Source organism: Acomys minous, assembly GCF_964271855.1.
Source record: "Acomys minous genome assembly, chromosome: 4".
NCBI lineage: Eukaryota > Metazoa > Chordata > Mammalia > Rodentia > Muridae > Acomys > Acomys minous.
Genome location: NC_140486.1, coordinates 4663840 through 4677304, shown reverse-complemented (window position 1 = coordinate 4677304; position 13465 = coordinate 4663840). Strand labels below are relative to the sequence as shown.

General features: G+C 40.1%; 1 protein-coding gene and 1 long non-coding RNA gene across 4 annotated transcripts in view; both read right to left on the bottom strand.

The window, feature by feature from the left end:
- The window catches only part of ZNF407 (zinc finger protein 407), a 381799-nt gene that overhangs the window by 296088 nt on the left and 72246 nt on the right, over positions 1-13465 (bottom strand). The gene's annotated exons all lie outside the window — the stretch shown is intronic.
- On the bottom strand, positions 5199-13050 carry LOC311596751. The gene is made up of 2 exons (XR_014778962.1): positions 13018-13050; positions 5199-10017 (listed from the first exon to the last, which is right to left on the bottom strand). It is a non-coding gene; the product is annotated as an uncharacterized lncRNA (long non-coding RNA).

Here is a 13465-nt window from a genome sequence, read left to right as displayed (position 1 = left end):
ACTCTAATTAGCACACATGTAAATCCTCACCAATCAAGTCAAGCATGGGGTTACTGTTGTGGCAGCCATACAGCAAGCTGGCAGAACCACCTCAGAAGGATGGGAGGCCACGCCTGGGCTTGATTTGAACCTGCCATCACACCAGGCAGGCTCCCCGAGAAAGGGCTGCAACCAGCTCTCCCTTTCAGAATTGATCAAGAAGTCTCAGAAGAAAAAGGTCAACAGGCACAACGCTGATCAGCCACAGTTGTTTTATTATTTCACTTGTCCTAGGAATACCTGAAGCAATGTGCTTCCCCATTACTGAAAACCCCAATAGTTACCTTGAACAAAAGTCAGACTAAGTTATAAATACGCTTTAAAAGAAAGGATACAAGAAAAGTTCAGAAAAAAGAAAGAACAGCAGTACATATGAAGTAAGCCTGTACACGGCACGACACTGTGTGCGCCTACACACAAGGACCATGATGCAAATGTTTCTCCAGGTTATATTGCCTTTATCATGTAAGAGTATGAATATTTTTTGTACCAATTTATCAAAAGCAATAACTCCAGCTGGAAGGATCTCCTCTTGCAGCTTATACACTAAAACAGGTAAGAAATATAGGTAGGACACCATTTGATGTTTTTTAATCTGCTCTGTTACTTTTTTCACCACAACGAAATCTTGACTGTTATTTTTAGACAGCATCGTGCACAGGAATATAGAATTTTAAAAAAAACAAGAAAATTGTTGAAGCCAAGAGCAGAGATTTCTGTCAATAAAAAAAAAAATTAAAAATAAGCAGCACAGTCTCTTTATGGGTCCCCGATGTGGGGAATAGGGACTACATCTGACATAGAGTCTGGTCCTCGCAGCAACTTTTATCACTTCCCCCTGGCAGGGCAGCATTGCCAGGCCACAGAGGAAGAGAACACAGGTGAGGCTTGATAGGCAGAAGTCATGTTAGGGGAGGAGGGCTCCCCTTTCTGAGGACTAGGGGAGGGAGGGAGACAGGATGAGAAGAGAGGGGGGAACAGCTCTGAGACTGGCTGAGACATGAATGTCTACGCACAGACAATGCTTCCTGTTGGCTACAGAAGCCCTGTGAATTATTATTAGATGCCATTCTTCATATGGGATGAATGAATATTTACAAATGTCTTTTTCTACTCATACAAAGAGCAAAAAACCAGCCGTAATTGTTCTGTGCATCAGACACACATACCTTATACATTTATAATTTTAAAACTGTATAATGCTTGTGAGAAATTATATATTTTAGGAACAAAAGAACCGGATACTGATGCCTGGATCAGACCAGACAGGATTCATTCCTCTCAGCATGCTGAACACTGACATCCTGCAACCTTCGTGCTTCAACACCAAGTGCTTCAGTTGCTGTTCCTCATCAGAACAGGACAGCACCCAGGGCAGCTTCGAATAAAGCTTCCAATCCCAATTGGTCTAGCATTTCAAACTGTGCTACACACGACTCTAATTAAGCCTGGAATTTTTCAACATTTAGACACTGAACCACAAATGTTATTCCTACCTTGTTTAATCACTTTCCTCAATTTTCTTTGGGCCCCTACAAAGGTATTATTTGTCCCAAATCAACTAGAAGAAACCTTAAGAGAACAACACCCCATTTCCCTTGAGGGCAGTTGGGTATGTTTTTTAGTTGCTTTCTTGGGCAATAGATGTTTATTTTCATTGGGAGTTGGTTATAAGTTATTATTGGCCATATTCGGAGAGAAAACAAGGTTGGATTCAGGGATGTCTCTCCTTTCCTTTATCTTTCATTCTTAGGTTTGGAGATAGGGGTTGAAAAGAAAGAAGGGAACTATAGAAATACATAGGGATGATAGGACAAAAAGTAGATTAGTGAATCTACTCCTCAACTTAATGGCTTAATTGTTACTCAAAAGGTTATTTTTAATTCACTGGTATAGAACTTTGTATATAGATGCAAAGTAAGTTTAATTTTAGATACATTGGTATAGAATTCAAATTTAGAACTATTCTTTATTATATATATTATTTATATATGTGTATATGTATACTCTACTCTAATATGAAGTATTGTACCCATACAACTCAATTATAATACAAGGTTTACTTCCAATACTTTGAGCGTATTATTGCAGGCTGTTTAGGATAAGTAAGTTATACAAGTTAATTGTTAGTTGATCAACTCATGGTCATATCAATTACTAGTCTATTTTTATCACAACAATACACATCCTAGGTATAACAGATAGATATGACTCTATAGAAAGATAAGGTAAATAGTTAGACAAGGTCTTCAAAATCCTCAGAGACAAGCAGAGTACGGCATTCAAAGATGTTTTTGCTATTTTAAAGATTCATTTACAATGAAACAGGATTAACTCCTGGCAACACCCAGCCTAACTCAAAGAAGATGATGAGCATCAAAGAACCTCCTTATTGAGATAGCTTCAAATGTGGCAAACAAGCCACTGTGCAAAATGTCCGCATTTCTACCACAGACAGAATTCTGCCTTAAAATGGGCAAGCTTGGATGCAGGCAGAGTCAATGGCCAAACTCTGTACGGCCTCAATAGTTCCTGCCTCACAAATATGTCTGTCAGATATACTGGGCCAGATGGTGAAGATGATGCTCCAATATTACAGAGAGTTTTGGGTGTCTGTTTAGACAGCAAACTGTCTCTGTCATCTTCTCATTTGGGAAGCTTTTAGCCTGCACTCCCAGCATGCTCAGGTCATCAAGTTTATTCCTTCGCAAGTCTCTGATGGGGTTGAAGACCAGATAGTTTAGTTTTACAACTAAGCTTAGTTGTTTAGGGGCTAAGATGTTTTTAGGTCTAGATAGATGTTTTAAGTTGATAATGATGAGATATGATAGATAAACATTCAGATTTTAGATGCACCAAGATAGGAAAAAAATGTTTTGTCAAGGTTGCCAAATACAAATAGCCAAAACACTATGAATGTAACATTTATATAATTCCTGATTGTGTCGTGGTTCTTCTTTCTGTAGGTAATTTATCGTATGTATATATATATGTGTGTGTGTGTGTGTGTGTGTGTGTGTGTGTGTGTGTGTGTGTGATCATATAAATGCATATGTAAAAAATATTTTTAAAAAAATGTAAACAAGATATAACTAGAAAAAATGAAAATTTAATGTTGAATTCAGCAAGTCTTTGTACTAAAAAAGTTTTCTCAACAGTATCAAGTAGCCATGTTTTTGCAGATTCATTTTAACTTGATATTATAAATTATACCATTAAAATGCTTAAGAATTTCTTCAATAAACATTTACTAACTTCCTTGTGTATGGTAGTACTGAACAATCCACATTACAAGCACATGGGACAGGATATCATCATCTGAGCAGTTAATGCTCAAGACTTATGCAATCAAAATACAAAAAATAATAATAAAAATTTAAAAAGCATAGGCAGAGAGAGGAAAAAGAAGAGAATTGCAAGTTTTAAGTTGTTTGTATTGGGCTGCAGTCATTGGACACCCCTGTCTGAGTTTAGAACCTCACTATATTGAGAAAAGATGGCATACTGATGACAATAATAATTTTAAAATCCAATACAAAAAAAGGTCCAACAGTCTTAGATGATCATGAAGTGCTCCTTAAAAAAACAACACCCATTTCATCGATTAATGATACTTACAAGGAGTTGGGTGGTGGTGCCACACCTTAAATCCCAGCACGAGGAAGGCAGATCTCTGAGTTCCAGGCCAGCCTGGTCTACAGAGTAAGTTCCAGGCCAGCCAGGGTTATATAGAAAAGCCTTGTCTCAAAACAAAACAAACAGACCAACAAACCAAGAAAAAAACACCAACAACTAAAAAAAGAAAAGCTCACTAGGTAACCAAAGAATTAAGTTAAAGAGTAACTGAAGAATTAATTCACATTTTGAAAACATTTCCCTAATAACTCCCTTTCAAGTGTTTTAGAAATACAATAAATACATAAAACCACTGGGCTCTTTACTCTTGTAAAATCCAAAGTAACACAGAATGAAAGACCTAAAATACAGGAGCTCTTGCAGGAGTCACAAGAAGCTGCAGGACCTGTCTGCCAAAATGAACAAAGCGGAGCAGCTGCACTAAAAGGCTGCCTGTCCCACAGCTCTTAGAGAGGGTCTCATTTAGTGACGCCCCAGCCCAGAAGAGGAACACTGACGAGGTCTTGTTTTCACTTTTTGTCAAGGACTCCACAGGCTGACATCCTCAGCTAGCAGCTTATTTTCTGCTCTCCTGAGTTGAGTGTGAACTGCGCCTGAGTGGAGACATGGCCTGTCCTAGTCACAGCTAAACAACGTAACTAGGGCTCATGAGGCATGTGTTTAGTGGATGGAAGGATGACCACAGTAGCCTGCTCGTTCTGCTGTCACCTGCATAACTCCTTTGACCACACCCAAGGCTGTGTGGTTAGTTTTTGTCAACTTGAAACAAGCTGCCTGAGCTCCTGTCCTGACTTTCCTCTGTGAAGGATATTACCGGGAAGTATATGAGGAAATAAACCCTTTCTTTCACAAGTTGCTTGTGGTCATGGTGTTTATCCAAGCAAGAAAATCAGGCTAGGACATGCACCAAATCTGAAGGCCATCCCTGTCAATCACATTTTATTCTAGAATTGTGTTAAGATATACTTATAGAAGAAACAAAATACATGCTAAATGAAAATGATCATAATTACTGTATGTTAAAATGAAAGTCTGGAACATAAAAATGAAATAGAAAGATCAAAGAAAAGACAGTAATCCAAGAACACAAAAGATGACAGTTTTATGAAAATGCAATCTAAAAACTGAAAATTCTATTGACATTATACAACTTCAGATTTTTAAATTTTATATAATTCATCTTTAAACACATTACCATTGGATATTATAATCCATAAATTTAACAGTAATGACCAAAAGAATGAGCTGAGGGATGAGGAACTATATATCACAAGTAAACACAAGAGAGATGCAAGACAGACCAAATCATATTCCAAAGGAGCCCTAATCTTTGGGTAAAAAGGAAAACAAGAAAATGGTCTTGACTAGCTGACAGGAGAATGTCTCATATACAGTTCTGTGCAAACAGAGTGAGAGAGAGGCAATATGGGCTTCTCTTTGATCTATGAATAGTCACCAGGGTATTATATTTTATATGCAGATTGTGCTCACCAGCAAGACAAAGTTCACATCTCACATCAAGACCTTTTTTAACCCATTTCTTTTAATTTTCATATTGTCAGAAATGTCCACCACGTATTTTCCTCTCTATTTATAAGACACTACCTATTAATTTTCAAATTTATCTACTTACTGAGTCACTAATAAAGAGCAAAAATACAATTTCACCAACATAAATGATTTCTGAGTTATAATACACCAAAAGATAGCTGTTTAAAAAGATAACCTATGTTCAAAATAGAAAAAAAATTATACTCAAAAACAGAGTATTTACATTTGAAGACTGTAGATGTGGAATATGTACACAAACCACGGGTATGATGTGCACGCCTGTGTCTCTGGGCGCATGAATACAGGGCATGTATGTACGTGCGTGTGCGTGAATGTGGAGGCCAGAGGCTGACACGGGTATCTTTCTCAGCCACTGTCAACCTTCCATGTAGGTTCTCAGTGAACCTGGAGCTCACTAAGGGAGCAGGCCAGCCAAACTAAGACTACATATTAACTCACCTGCTCCACTACGGGCTGAGGACCAGGCTCGGGTTTTTATGACTGTGGAGCAAGCACTCTGAGAGCATCACAGACAACTAAGCCAGATCCAGGTAGTGTGAGTCGCCTTGGCCATCGGGGCTGAGGGCATCTGCACACACGAGGGGTTCATGGCAGCCGTTCCGTCTCCACACTCCTCAGAGCCTCTCTCCAGACAGAGAACCCAGTTACCCTCCTACGCTTTCTTTGGGACGCCTTCTGCAAGCTGGGCTTCTGGTTTCCATAAAGAAAATGAAAAGGGCATTTTTCTCAAGTGCAGATACCATTAAGACACTTATCGATCATCAATAAATTATTAAGAAATTAACTCACCCAGGTTAAACATGGCCAAACTACCTCAGACACTAAATGCAATGATGCGTAAGTGATAATAACATGCAAAAACTCTCTACAGCATATGGACAAACAGAGAGCTACTTCCTCCGTTTGCCCACACAATCGAGGGCATCACAGCGCCACATGGCTGACCTGCAACGCCGTCATGCCTGCCAACAGTCATGGGTCTCCTGCATCCCCACGTCTCACCTCAGAACACAGCCTTCAGAATCACTGATGTAGACAGATAGCTCAGGAAGAAGTAATAGAAAAAAGCAGAAACTTCGTCTGAACAACAAAATCATGTTTCCCACTGAGTAGCCACTGCTGTGAAGTGACAGCCATGCCAACATAGCTACGGCGCTAAATCGAGTGAGCTGTATGTGGTCCTGGGACAGCAACTGCATCCTTTATGTAATGATGAGCCTGGAAACCCAGAGAGCCACAGCTCCACCCAGGACGGCAAAGTGAGCTACTGTTGCATTTTCTTACAGTGTTTGTCTCTCACTTGACAGTATATATTCAACAGGTAGATTTCCATGTAATGAAAGAGATCTCTGCAAAGTTCCAAAAAAAAAAAAAAAAAAATCAAATAAAGGACCAAAGCAAATACAGAAATTCAACAGTTAGCACCTGAATCTTTTTCCCATCAAGTGTTACACTTTACTTAAAAACATTACCTGACTAATCAAAATCACTATGTACAGGAGACTGAGAGATTTTGTTAGAATGTCATTTGCCAAAAAGACATATCACATAACAAAACCTTATATTTTTAAAATACAGTACCACTGGTATATCATTCTGTAATATAGTGGTAATGTAATCATTGGTGGTTTTATGATTAAAAGCATATACTGGTTTAAAAAAAAAAACAATGTTTGAAGGTTGGAGAAATGGCTCAGAGATTAAGAGCACTGACTGCTCTTCCAAAGGTCCTGCATTCAATCCCAGCTACCACAGGGTGGCTCACAACCATCTGTAATGAGATCTGGTGCCCTCTTCTGGCCTGCAGGTGCACATGAGGGCAGAATACTATATGAACAATAAATAAATCTTTTTTTTTTTTAATCATTGTTTTTAGCCCAAACAAGATATACAAAAGGCCCTTTGTAATTGCTCAGGATTTATCACCTTCACTATATTATGACGTTTTTCTACTGCTTGTGAGTCTGGCTACAGGTACTGGGCACAGGGATTGTGTCGCTGCTGTGCCACACCACCTCTTTGCTGGGCTACTGCACTGGGAAGAGTAAGAGCTGGGCTGCAACCACTCTGCCTCCATTAAGATCCTCTATCCATTTCTCTAACCACCAGGGCAGGTAATGTAGGGCAAGATCCTTAAAAAACTAAGGCTTTTTTAGAACACCTCCATTCTCAGGCCTGAGACAGTAGGAAGGATCACAGACCTCCATCACAGACTACACACAGTGCTGTGGGCTCTGTTTGTTCCCACTCTTCTTCATCTGTCTTTCCTTCACAACTGTTTGCCAACTGAATTTCAAGTTTCATGACCCGATATGTAAAAGGAAAAACCAAACCAAATCAACAACAACAACAACAACATTTTTTTTTTAAAGCTTTACGTTTTACAGAGGTTGTCTGAATTTAGCAAACGCACAGTGGGCCACTTAGTATGAATGAACTTTTTTTTTTAAAGCAGACCTGGCAGCCATGTACTTCCAGTATCCCTCAGCCCCTACACATTACAGGGTGTGGCTGGCATACCCACCCTCTACTGTGAAGCCACCCCAGGGTCTGAGATGCCCTTCCCTTCCTTACCACAGAGGCTCTTCTGAATATAATCCAGCTGTCTTGGTTACCAGCCTGTCCTTTTGTTGTACCTTTACCCTCTTGGCTGCTGAGCCTGCCTTCCCTCTCTCTCCTCTCCCTCCCACTCTGCTCACGTGGCCCCTCTTGGTCTGGTCATATCACTCCAGACTCCCTCCCTGTGCTCTCTCTTTTATCTACAATAAACTTTCTTATCCACCATACCTAGGAGCAGTCATGTCTTTCCATTTTATTTCTTTTTTTTTTCATTCAGCTACCAGATTATATGGACACAAGAAATTACAATTTCTTAAGGACTCATTAACAAAATAAAGAGAGTTCAGCTCTGGACACTTATAATGTACTTCACAGAGACTGGCTATCCTATAGAGGAGGGACAGTCCCTCTCATGGACTCCCAGAGACTAGGAGCCCTGAAGGAAAGGACCCCACATTCCTGTGGGCCTCCCCCTGGGCTGGCTGGCATCAGCAGCCTCAGCACACAGGCAACGGAAGAAAGACAATCAGGAGTTCAAGGCCAGACTGGCTGATGACACCATTACAAAGAAATGAAGTGGAAGAGAGGATGTTGTTTAGAACTAATTCCTTTGCTCTTTGTTGCCATTTATTCTGCAATGATACTTTATATGAACGTATATATTCATATGAAATCAATGATTATGTTAATATGCTTCTCTAATTCATTACTTAATAAGCAACTTATTAACATACAATGGGAGTGGCTTAAATTTATACTATTTTTTAAATTTTACTATAATTCTTTCAATAGAACATTTACCATAAGGATCAATAAAATATATATAAATTTAAAAATACTATCCGTTAAAAATGCACATACAGTATTACAGAAGTCCATTTTTAGACTTCCACTGCTCCTCAGCTGTCACATTAAAAATAGACTATTTGACTATTAAAATACCTATTTTGGAGTAACTTCTACTGTAAATGTCAGAGATGTATGTTCTAAGAAAACTGTCCAGGCACAAATAAAACATAAGCATCTTTTTCTGTCCAGGTCTGAGCTAAGATTCTTGACCCTGAACTGGCAGATGGCAACTGCAAGGGTGATGCACTGTTTAACACAGCAACACCTCAGGCAGGCCCCTCACAGAAGAGCCTTCAGAAGTGGAATATTCACAAGCATGCTTCCTTCCTGCTTATTCCAAACAGAATGATGGCTGAGCTATAAAAAAATTAGACTACAAATCCTTCTTTTAAGCCTGAGTTTGAAGACTTACAAAATAAAGTGTATGCAGAGATTTGAATTATTTATAGGGGTCTGTAAAATTATTTATATACAATGCACACCCATATGAGTAAAGAGGCTAAATTATTATCAGTTCAAAAGCCAAGAATAATAAAAAAAGAAAAAAGAAAAAAGAAACCTATAATGAAAGAAAAGTTAAAGATGCTGAAATAAGTGCCCAATTAAGATTAGATTCAAATCAGAAACCACCATGTAGAAGAAATGGTCGACACTGAAACTGTTTAATAAAGTTCACCCACTATAGTGAACTCGTATGGTTGGGGGACAGGGGGTCAGTGGTGCCTGAGAGAACGGAAGAGCACTCAAGTGCTGTGTTCTTCCTTGAACTAGGTTTATTTATGGAATCAAACATCATCAAGTTGCATGCTCATGTATTGGCCTATGATACATATGCAGATCATAAACTACAGAATTTAAAACTAAAGCTAAACTCGTAGATAGGAAGAAAAAAACTACATATAAAAAATAAAAGTCACACAAAATGGCTAATATCTGTGGTAAGTTATCTTGCCTGCCCTCTGGCATACTATACATTTCTTATTAATTGAGTTTCTCGGGAAACCTATTCAATAGGAAGCAAGCTGCTTCAGGTGTCAAGCAGCCCTTGGGACAACTGCCTACTATCTTATTCTGCTCTGGGTATCATAAATTAACAGAGCACAGGTGATATGGGCAAAAATCAATTTCCTCATAGCTCTGCAAGGGTAAGACCCAAGTGCCATTTTCAAGGCTCAGATAGAAGCCTTGTCAGAAATCTGACACCTGATCAGTCTGCTTCACGCAAACAAAACCAAGCAGAGTGTTCTCTGTCCTCTTCATCCTGTTGTACAAGCATCTCACTTTAAAGATTTAATTTAACGGTCCTGGCTAACTGACTGTCAACCTGATTGGAACAAGAAGTGGCTAGGAGCTTAGCAGAAGCTCTGTGAACGTCTGTGATCACCTTTCCAGAAGACCAACCTTGAACGGATGTGGGTGGCACCAGCACAAACACGGTAAAAAGGCAAAACCAGGCATCAAGGCCTCCTCCTGTCCCGTCTCTACCGACTGACTACCAGTGTTAGCAGCAGCTCTGCCATGTCCTCCCAAAGCTCAGACAGAAGCCAAGAAGCAAAGCAAATGTGCTTGTTTTTAGCTGTTCATGCCAGGTATTTACATCACAGTGGCATACAAGCTAAGTACACACTTCCTTACAATGCTTCCTCGAATTTCCCTCCCACTGGAGGTGAAGAGTTCCTGGGAGCTCTGAGGGACACAGTGAAGAGCCCAGCCCTAGCACATAGCCGCACAGCTGGACTACTAGCAAGCACATTTTCACGGGTTGTAATCAAAGAAAACATTTCATTTGCATACAAAGGACTCCAAAGTTAACAGTTGATGTCAAGAAGCCGAAACAGTGCTGTGTTAACCCTCCCTTAATCATTCTGTATTTCTGACACCCTCCCAACTGAATCTTCAGCATGGTGAGTCTAGCTGACAGAATGACAGTTCCCTTCCATTAGACCTCACTGCCTGTCTGTCAGTCGGTCTGTCTGTCTTTCATTCTTTCTCCTTTCCCTCCTCCATTTCTTTTCTTCTTTTTCTCTAGACTAGTGTGAAGGTCCCTGCAAATGAGAAGGCCAGCAGAACAATCAGAACGAGGCAAGAAACTCCAGTTCAGCATGACTTCATTAGCCTGTGTTGGTTCAATCTTCTAGAGTCTGGCCCTGGGCAGCTTACTGTAAACATAGGGAAGTACAGCACAATATGGTAAAAAGATCCCTAGTAACAATTACCTCAATCCTATGTGCACAACGAAGCTTAAGGCATGACTACATTAAAACTCTTTTGCAAAGTGTATGTGACCTTTACCATGAAGATGGGTTCTACAGCTTAAGGGCCTAGGGTCTGGTGTGGCCTCAGTCATAATGCTAGTGCACAGGTCACTAGGCTATAAAGTACATGTGACATCTCCCCTAAAGATGGGATCTGTTGACTGAGAAAAAGAGGGGCCTCCTGCCATGCTACTCACATTTCTGGTTTCCCTAGTGCTTGCCTATGCCACCCATGCCCTCTGCAGACTAGGAACTGACAGATGAGCCTTTACCAGGAAGCTCACTGTGAGCTGACTGTATTAGTAAGGGCTCTCTAGAATATCAGGACTTATAGAAAAAATATACACATATATTTCAGTACATCTCAGAAATATATAATCAATATGTATGTGGATAGATTAGACAGAAAGATATAGACATGGGGGATTTATAGGCTATGGTCCAACTATTTCAACAATGGTTGGCTATAAAGGAAAACTTCAAGCTGCCCAGTCTACCAGGCTGAAATGGCCAGGCAAGCAGGCAGAGAGCAAGAGCCTCTGGTCTTCTGTGTCCTCATATAAGTTTCTAGCAGAAACTGTGACCCAGAATAAACGGGTATCTTCCCACCTCAAAAGTCTGCACTAGAAGTGGATTCACCCACTTCACCCCAAGGGGGGACGTCTCTCACAGGCGTGCCCTGTAGTGCATTCCAAATGTGCTCAGGTTGACGACCAGCAACAGCCATCACACTGCTTAGGAAACAGTTACGTTACCAACCAGGGTCTGCCTTATATGAGTGATTATTTCCACCCTATACACTAACCAAGTTTGGGGACTAAGTGTCCATTCAGGAATTACAAAAATAAGAAATCAACTTGGGAAATGGCATTAAGGTAGAGAAAAGTGGCTTTTATGGGAAAGTAATAGCTGAGATTTTAGGGGCAGAAGACAAGTAGGGCCATTGTGCGGAAAATGAGGAAGACTAAGGAAAACAAAAGTAAGGTCAGCCCAACTGGAAGCATGCTGTTACTTCCATCCACCAACATCACACTTTAGACACAACTAATGAAAGTGACTTCATATATTTGCTACTTTGTTTAGGGAGTACCAGACACTCCTGACCTTTGATAGATAGATAGATAGATAGATAGATAGATAGATAGATAGATAGATAGATAAAATAAAACTGCTGACTATGTGGCCCTGTAGAAATCAATCATTGTAAACCAAGTAGGTAACATCTCTTCCAAGAAATGAAAAACTTTTATGCTTAATATACTTAGAAGTGTACTTTGCAAAGAAAGCTCAGGGTTTGCAAACAACTAGCATTAAAAACTATATACACAATGTACAATATATAAAGAAAACACTGTTTAGTATCCGAATACCCTTTGGAAAAAGAGTCACTATAAAATTTATGTAAATTTACAAGTTTGACATAGTTGATGTGCTATAAGCACAGTAACCAGATTTATGCTATGCAAGCAGAGTATTAATAGTATTGTAAACGCCAGGGGTAATGATAATTTAAACACTACAACACACTCTTTAGGGACAACCTTAACTTGTTAAGAGCAATGTGCAAGTTATTTTATCTCAAGAGAACCACATTTATAAATTACCAGTAGCCTTTCAATAAAATAAGTACTGCAACAATGTTAGAAACTGTGCTGTACTGTGGGCTTTAATACAGCTTTTACTATCTTATCAGCTAAACTATTTGACACAGCCAACTGAAAATATCTACCTAAACGTGTCTAAACCTAGCAAATCAACAACTAAAGCTAGCATGCAGACCAATATGTGTTAACTTGCAAACATTCACTAAATCATTTCTCTGTGGTTTTAAGGGCTTTCCTGATTCTTCATACCTTTAACCAAATGAAATGATATATTTCAATCTGTGTACCTGGAGACAGTTCTAAACCTCAAAATTAACCAAAATATCAACTCAGGCAACCGCCATCTCCTCTGGAAGAGTGGCTCAGGCTTCTCACCTACAGCTGCTGTCCACTAAAGGACACTCCCATTCTCTTAAGATACACATTAACACCATTTCCATTGCAAAGGTTTCAGAGAGGAGGGGAGCTGTGCACAACAAGAAGACATGACCACCCAGCAGAACCTCTCTGCACTGAAGCTGGCCCTTACAGTAGGCTCCTCAGAGCCGTACCTTACTGAGCTATCCTCAGAGCAGCCTCCTCCTGCAGAGACCCACAGCCAGACATTCCATGCAGAGTCCTTAGAACATACAACTCTAAATGGGGTGTCTCCATCGAATCCCGGCCCTCAGAGCTCAAAGAAATCCATGGAAGACGAAGCAGCAGAAGGAGTTCTGTAAGAGCCCATGCAATGGGGCTCACAGAGAGAGCAAGGCCCTTTGAGTCCACATGGAGCACACTATGAACTCAGAGACTGAGGCAGCAAGCACAAGGGCCCACTCAGATCTGCACCAGGCCCTCTGCCTCAGGGATGATAGCTTTCAGGTTAGTATTTTTGATGTGGCTACTGAGTGTGTGAATGAGATGGTCTCTGATCCTTGTGCCTGCTGCGTGGGGTCTTTTCCTAGTCCA